Genomic DNA, 8315 nt, shown 5'->3' with positions numbered 1-8315 from the left:
TTTTTTTGTTTATGTATTACTGTAGTATTGTAAATGAAAATATTATTTTTCAAAAAATGCTAAATCCAAACAGAGCGACATAAATTATAGTAAAGTTTTAGACAAACATCCAAAAAACTCACTTGCCAAACAGGATGTTTGGATAGCAAATTTTTCGCTTGCATCATAAACATATTTTTCAATCCATCTTTTTATATTCCCAACTAACTTTTTATTTCACATATATCATATCACAAAAAAATACAACAATAATTATTCCAAATAATTATTTGGGTTAATCACATTTTATCCCCTTAAAGAATACCCCATTTCTCAATTTACCCCCTAACCTTTAATTTTGCTCACTTAACCCCCTTTAGGATAAAATTGCCCTTGCATTATTTTGACTTTTCATTTACCTTGTTTTCCTTTCTTTTATTTCTTTTTCTCTTTTTTCTTTATTTAATTCTTCCTCTTTCCCACAAAAATTTTCACCTTAATGATTGAAATTAAAAAAGAGAAATTGCGGAGATCTATCTTCTCCTTAAATGATTAAAAAAATATTCAAATCACTTTCCTAAAATACAATTTTTTTTAGCCTTTCAATTCTTTTAATTTTGAGTTTTCCTCTTTCCTTTCTAGTTTCTCATTTTATTCCCAAGAAAATATCTTAAGATGAAATTGTGACCTGATTAATAATCATCAATTGAAATTTGTGACACGTGGCATCATACAAAAAATCAAAATTAGTTTTTGAAACCATTTAAACATTCACCCAGAAATATGCAATTAAAAACTCAAAACAAAAATTTTCTTTGAAATGGAATTTCTATTGGGAAAGATGAAAAAGAGAAGAAAGAGAAAAAGAAATAAAAAAAGGAAAATAATTTCATCTTATGATATTTTCTTGAGAATAAAATGAGAAACTAGAAAGGAAAGAGGAAAATCCAAAATTAAAAGAATTGAAAGGCTAAAAAAATTTTATTTTAGGAAAGTGATTTGAATATTTTTTTAATCATTTAAGGAGAAGATAGATCTCTGCAATTCCTCTTTTTTAATATCAATCATTAAGGTGAAGATTTTTGTGGGAAAGAGGAAGAATTAAATAAAGAAGAAAGAGAAAAAGAAAGGAAAGAAAGGAAAACAAGGTAAATGAAAAGTCAAAATAATGCAAGGGCAATTTTGTCCTAAAGGGGGTTAAGTGAGTAAAATTAAAGGTTAGGGGGTAAATTGAGAAATGGGACATTCTTTAAGGGGATAAAATGTGATTAACCCTAATTATTTGGAATAATACTCTATGATCTATCCAAACAAACGTTTCTTCTTTCTTCGTTGAGCTCGCCAGCGGAGCTCTGTTCTGGGTTCTACCGTACATTATCCCCATGATTTTTCTTTCTTTCCCGGGGTGAACGTGATTGTACTGACGAAAGTGGTTGCTTCTTTGACTTCCTTTGTTCTTATTTCGTATGTCAATGATGACTTTTTTGCGCTGCCTCTTTCCCCTTCTTCCTTGCCATTTGACTTTCATGTGGTTCCCCGATTGTTGTACGATTTTTTAGCAAACTGTTTTGTCCCTGAATTTTTGGCAAACTGTTTGGTCGCCCTCACTTCACCTTCAATTCTTCTCTTCTATTCCTCTTCGTTTCTTGCTTCTTCCACTGTTGTCGGAGAGCAGATGAGCTGAGGGGATTGGTTGTACATTTGTAGAGCACCGATTGTGGTCTATCTTCTTTGTCCTTCATTTTCTTTTCCTTTTTTTCTTCCTTTCCATTTTCCAAACCACACGATTCTTTTTTTGGGCGATCGGTTTAGTCTTATCTTTTGAGCTTCCGTACATTCGCTCCCCCATTTTTTTCCTCTCTTCTGTCTCTTCTCTTCAGAAACTGGTGCTCCATTCCAAAACCTCAAATCAGGTGAAATACAAGTCGAAAAGAAGAGAAGCCTAAATCCATGGAAGCTCATAACAGTAACGAAGATTTCACAGTAGGATGCATACTCTCCATCAAGACCACTCTTGGTGAAGAATTTCAAGGCCAAGTCTTGACCTTTGACTGCTCATCCAACATACTTGTTCTTCATATCCTTCTCATCCTATTTTTCAAGATTTTCCCTTAAAAAGTTTAATTTTTCCTTTTTAGTATTTTCGCATGCATTTACAGTATTTATTATGAATTGGTAATTTTGCTTGTGGCTTTTGAAATTCTTTAACTTTGGATTTGAAGAATACAAGAAGGAATAAATTCAGGGTCACGGCCAAAGAGGAATATTAGACTATAAAGGAGTTTACTTTTTTGGGTCAAGGTGAAGACCCTCTTGATCACAAGAAATGTTTTATTGATCTTGATAACCTTCAAGCTAGAGAAGACTCTGCTATTAGGTATTTCGAATTAATTTTTTTTTAATTTCTGACCAAGTTGTGGATTTGGACTATTTTGTGATTATTGTGGTTGCTTTTATAAGTAGCATTTTTTAGGAAAGCTGAGTTGGAGGTTGAAAGATTTGGGATTGGTATTACAGCTGAAGCTCAGAGCATTTTTTATGCTCTGTCCAAAACGTAAGTTTTTATGTTTGTCAATTCTTTATTGCTGTTTCTTGGTCTTCTATTAGCGGTTTGACTTTCTCAATATGATTTTTCGGTATATTTTCTGTAGTTTTTTCTTTCCTCTTGTACTAGTTGAAAATATTGGTTCTTTGCAGTCTTGACTTGTTATTTCTATTTTGTGATAAATAAGTTCTGGTAATGCTAATGTTGTTATGACATCCAATTGTGGCAAAAAGCAGATTTTTGCATGAACTAAATGGTATGTTATTTCATTTTCAAGAATTAACTGTGGTTATACAATTCCAAGGGTCTATCGTCAAAAAGAAATCTTTACTAATCAAAATAATTATTTCTAATGAAAGATCATAGATGTTGGGTAGATAGTATGGCTTCCATTTAAAGGTACTATCAGGTTTGAGATTCTTAATTTCATAAAGTTCATTGGGCTATTGGAATAGCTCAGCCTTGAGCATCAAATGCATAAAACAACTCCATTTCAGAAGTAGTGTTAGATGCAGAATTGGAGAGCGAAACTGCTGAACAATCTTATTCCTGTACGGAATCTCCTTTTTAATTTTTCAAATGCCATTGTGCACTATATGAATGTTGTACGCAAAACAAATCCATCCATGTTGTCTAAATTCATGAGAGACTAACATATTTCTTCTTGCTACCTTCTTGCCAACACCACTAAGGGAGACGTCAGAAGATGGTTAAGGCCTTTTTTAGCGAAGCTGAAAGAAAAGAGTCAAAAGTATATACTGATATAGTAGCTGTTACATGATTCTGGAAAATGTAGTATTTAAACTAAGTCAGGGTATATTTTTTTCTTACCTTGGTTATCCAGTGTTATTTTGGGTAAATTTACCAATTGAATCTGAATGGTGTACTCGTTCAATCTTCATTTGAAGTGATCGACAAAACTTCAATGTCAAGGAAACATGTCAATCCTTCTAAATGGCAGTCTTCTGCTTTCAACTTTGGTATTTAGTTTTCATTTCTTCATATAGGAATCTGGTTAGAATCATCTGATTAACTGAGCCTGAAATTGTTTAATGTCTATAGGCTTAATAAAAAATTTCTGAGGAGACCAGAAGAATAAGCCCCCTGAGCTTCTTAAAAATGCAGTTAACTGACTCATGGACATGAATACAAGTAGTTGGCTATGGTACTTTAGTGAAACTCCACAGCATTTCTGGCATCCTGAATCCATTAAATGCATAGCATGCTGACATTTTTGGGCATAGCTAATAGAGGTGCTACACGGTGGTGATTCCCCTACCCCCCCTCCAAAAAAAAAAAAGAATGCTTCACCAAATTTCTCTCTCTCTCTCTCTATCCCTCTCTCGTGCACGCGCACACATTCACACACATATCCTTATTAGACTGTCGCATTTGAATATTTAATACATTCAGCTGCCTTATGATATCCAGAAAAGAACTATCTGGATGACCATTTGTATGTTATCGTTTAAGAAGAGTTGTTTTAGTGATTGTTATGGTGTTATTTACTATTAGTGACTACTTTTCATTTAGTATTTGTTCTACCTTTAAGTTTATCTTATGCATAACCCCAAATAAAGATGAAACAAAGGATTATGATTCATATTACCAGTTTCATCATGTATACAGGCTTCCAGTGTGCTGGGACAAGACTACTATAATTGTGATGAATGAAGTGCGCGTTAGCAGCCCATATCTTCCTAAGTCCGTCGTTGGAGGAACTCCAGCTGCCAATGAGCGAGTGCGAAAAGTGGTGAGACTGTCAACTGGGATGCTTCTAAATGTTGAACTCTGTTAAGCGAAATGCATAGTGTCATCTCACCTCATTACTGATTTTTTGATCTTCTGTATTTTTGCTAGCCTGAGTTTGAGAGGAAGAGATTACAAACTTGCTATGCTGGTCAATGACCATGTTACTCTGTCATGCATTGAGGGTGAATTGGGGCCATCATGTTCGGATAACTAAGGGAATGGCTCCTCAACTCTCTGAGCATCAAGTTCTTTTTGGATTGGTACCAAGTTTTGATGGAGAAGTTTGCCCCATGCAGTTGTAAGATGTTAGAAGTTTAGGCATTTAAGGAATTTTGTTTTCAATAAACCCTGAGATTTGCTTTTTTTATCACCACATTACTTCCCAATGCATTTACTGCTGCATGCTGTTAATTTGCTAGAGGGCATGGTTATATGCATCCAGACAGAATTATACCAAGATAAACTCATGAGCTGATGCCTATTAGATTGTAAAATGCAGTTTCTCATTCTGTTCTGGGATGATCAATGTATAGCAGGAAAGCTAGACAGTGAACTTCCCAATAGCTGCCTTGGAGAAAGATAGAAATAACTGTCTTTAGGCTGAATATGCTATTAATTTTTCACTTACAGCACATTAGATCAGAGCTGGGTTGATTATTGAAGTCAAAAACTGCTGTGCATACACGTATACGTAAATGTAGTCATATGTCCTCAATTTTGTGGTTATATTGACCACTTGTGCCTATTTTGAAAGGTCTGGTTGGAAAGGGGGTCGTGGAAAGAGTTTGGCTTTAGGGTAGAGTAATTTTTTCTCAAATTTCTTTAAAACAATATTACTTCTTACCTTGTTGCTTCGTTTCTCCAGAGGATTGCTTGTATGCAGGTTAAAAAGTTGGCTGTCATCATTTTGTACTGTGTATTGAGAAGATTTTTGTTTTACCATTTTACGTTTTCTGTGATTTTCTATAGGCCAAGCAATTGGTGTAATTGACGATGATGCTAAAATTTGTTGAGCTTCTTTCATTGTTGAACACTTTTGCAAAATATCCCACCAGATATAATTGTTTTGCATCGATTTTTTGCAGTTCTGTATTTGGTATTTGAAATATGAAAGGTGCAATTCCCTAAACAGTCTGTCTGCTTGTTTAGTTTATAGATGAAAATGGACAAAGGCAACATGTGTGGCAGACATCGTGGGCTATTAACACTCAATTTGTTGGAGGTATTATCATGACTCATGGGGATGACACTGGCTTAATGCTTCCGCCTAAGCTAGCACCTGTACAGGTATTCAAAAAGGTCTTCTATTGGTTGTTCATTTTTTTTCTCTGATACTAATGTTTGCCTGTAATTGATGCAGAGGTCAGTGGAGGCCTGCTTATCTAAGGTCTGGAAGCTACAAAAGATGGCGGAGAAGTAACTTCGAAGAACCAAAGATGAAAAGGATTTGTTATTTCTTAGTAACTGAGAGATTACAGGGAAAGAAGGAATGAAAGCTATGAAAAGACAAGTGAAAGGCTATGACAAGGCTATTATCAGATATCCCATTGCCTGGCTCTAACTTTTCTATTTATAACATTCTATGTCAGTCAGTTAAGTGCAGCTATCAACTGCTACTGACCTCGGCTGACGTCAAAAGATTCCTTACTAACAAACTTATTAACAAACTACAACTGCATGGAAAAAACAACTTCTGCATGGCCGTAACTAACGTCTCTGCATGGCCATAACCAACTCCAGCTAGCTGTATTTCCACTGCATTTCCGTTGCTGCATTCGGCACCATGTGTGTGAGGACCCGAAAATTTTCTTATTTATCGAATATTACAAGTTTACTTAAATATTTATTTACTCATTTTCTCCGAATTATTTATTTCGACCATTTAAAAATCCATTTATATGGAACAAAGCCTCTTTTATATTTTAAAGCGTTTTGTTGGAAAATTCACCTTTCGAAATTTCATTTCATCCGGAACAATGAGTACACGTTTTCGAGGCTATATTTGGATCGGGAGTGTATTAATATTGGAGAATTAAGAATGATCAATAGTAGATAAAGAAAAGTTAATTGAGGAATTAAAGGTGAATGAGTTCTAAGTAAGTGTTTACCGCTTGCGCGTCGATAATTTTCCGAAAGATGCGCTGATACAAATTTATTGGAGATTTGAGGAAGTAATACAAGACTCATGTGAAGATTCACAAAATTCATCTATTTTAAACTCCTAATTCAAGCTCATTTAATTATTTATTTGGCCAATTGCCCTGAATATTATTTTCTAACCTTTTTAGACCTAATTATATGGATTTATAGCTTAGTTATATTTTTAAAGTGACTTGTTTCAAAATTTAATTTTTGGAAGCTCGTTAAGTGAAAATAGTGAATACGCGATTGGAGTCAATAATCGATTCGAGAATACGATAAGCTTGGAAAATTAGAGGCTTGCACAATGGTCTTAAAATAGGTGTTTTTATGCCTAAGTATTCAAGTGATAGTTAGTGGTACTATCGTTATAAGAATTTCTTAGAGATTTCGCGTTATCGCGCTTAAATTGGAAATACGCGTTTTCACACGCGCGATTTAATTGATGGACTTTAGACCCTTAGTTAGGGGCAAGTAAGAGTGAATAATATTTATATGAATATGGGTGTATTAAAGGTTTAGTGCACTAGTGAAATGAACGCGAGAGGAATCGAGTACAAAACGTGCGCGTACGCATACTATTGAAGGGTTGACTTTTGCACCAACTTGGGCCACACATTAAAGGTTCTTAAGAAAGCTTTATTTAAACAAACACTCCCTCTCCTCACTCCAAGAACAGCCGGCCAAGGGAAAGAAAAGAACCAGCCTTGTTCCATCACTTTCTACTCCAAATTCTTGCACCAAATCTCAATCGAATCAAACCAAAATTGAACTACACCTAGTTGAACACTTGGGGATTGAATCTAGCTAAAAAGGGGGAGCTTTTCACGGTTCATTTTGAAGCAAGGAAGGCCGAAAATTCTGTCTTGTTCACCAACACAAGTAAGTGGCGATCAATCCTCAAATTCTTGGCCTATGGAAGTTGATTTACACTTATGAGCTTAGATATTCATGTGGGTGGCTTGTTATTGTTAGAAAATTTTGAATGTGGGCTCTATGAACTCCCACTCTTGGGTTGATGACTGATATGGTATTTGATGATGGATTTAATGTTGATTTAGTGCTCAAATTGGTAGATTAATGGTGCATAGCTAGTATAAACTTCAAGGAGTGCATGGATGTAAAGTTTCCAATTCTGCCCCTGTTATGATCGTGCCTCTTTTTGCGGAATTTTGTGGTTTTAATGGCTTGTATATGATGGTTATATGTTGTATAGATGGTGTATAAAGTTTCATCGAAAAATATTGAGGTTTGGTTGGTCAAATGGATTAATCTCACAAACTTAGCAAACCTGGAAAAATTTTCCTGTAATGCTCAGACAGCCTTCTTGTTTCGTCCATAACTCTGTGCTCCGACGTTGAAATCAAGTGGCGTCAGTGGCATTTGAAACTAGACATTCCCAGCTTTCCAACTGTATAAAATACAACCCTAATTCCACCCGAGTACCCCGTACCAACCGTTTAAAGATGACTGTCCTGTTTCTCTGTTTTCCTGGAACGAAGTTCAGAAGCTACAGCTTGAGGCTCAAATTTGAGCTAGTTGTGTGCTGAGTTTCAAAACGATTTCTTCTGTGAAATTATATTTTTATGACTGTACCAACGCCACCAACCATGCTCAATTCTGAGTTGAATTGAGTGATTTGTGATCAAAATACGAAACCTGCCCTGTTCTTGAAAACCCTAAATTTTGGGCAGAATTGATGCTAGACTTGGTGTGGACTTGCCAATTGAGTTTCTTGGAGTTAAAACACTTACCAAATGTACCATGAATGTTCCTTAGGCTTTTCCTACACAAATGAACTATGTTTGAAGTATTTTCCTTGACCAAATGTTTGGAATGGAAAACAAAAAGCTCAAGGCAGTTTTGCCTTAGGATTTTTCGAAACTTTGGTTGTTTGGTT

The 8315-nt window shown here is 35.2% G+C and overlaps 1 pseudogene; it reads left to right on the top strand.

Annotated features, from left to right (window-relative positions):
* The first annotated feature begins 1929 nt into the window (after window positions 1-1929).
* Window positions 1930-4432, top strand: LOC113760530 (annotated as a pseudogene).
* Window positions 4433-8315: the final 3883 nt, after the last annotated feature.

Source organism: Coffea eugenioides, chromosome 2 (assembly GCF_003713205.1).
Source record: "Coffea eugenioides isolate CCC68of chromosome 2, Ceug_1.0, whole genome shotgun sequence".
Classification (NCBI taxonomy): Eukaryota; Viridiplantae; Streptophyta; class Magnoliopsida; order Gentianales; family Rubiaceae; genus Coffea; species Coffea eugenioides.
Note: the sequence above shows the minus strand (reverse complement) of the source record. Positions and strands in the feature narration are given on the sequence as shown.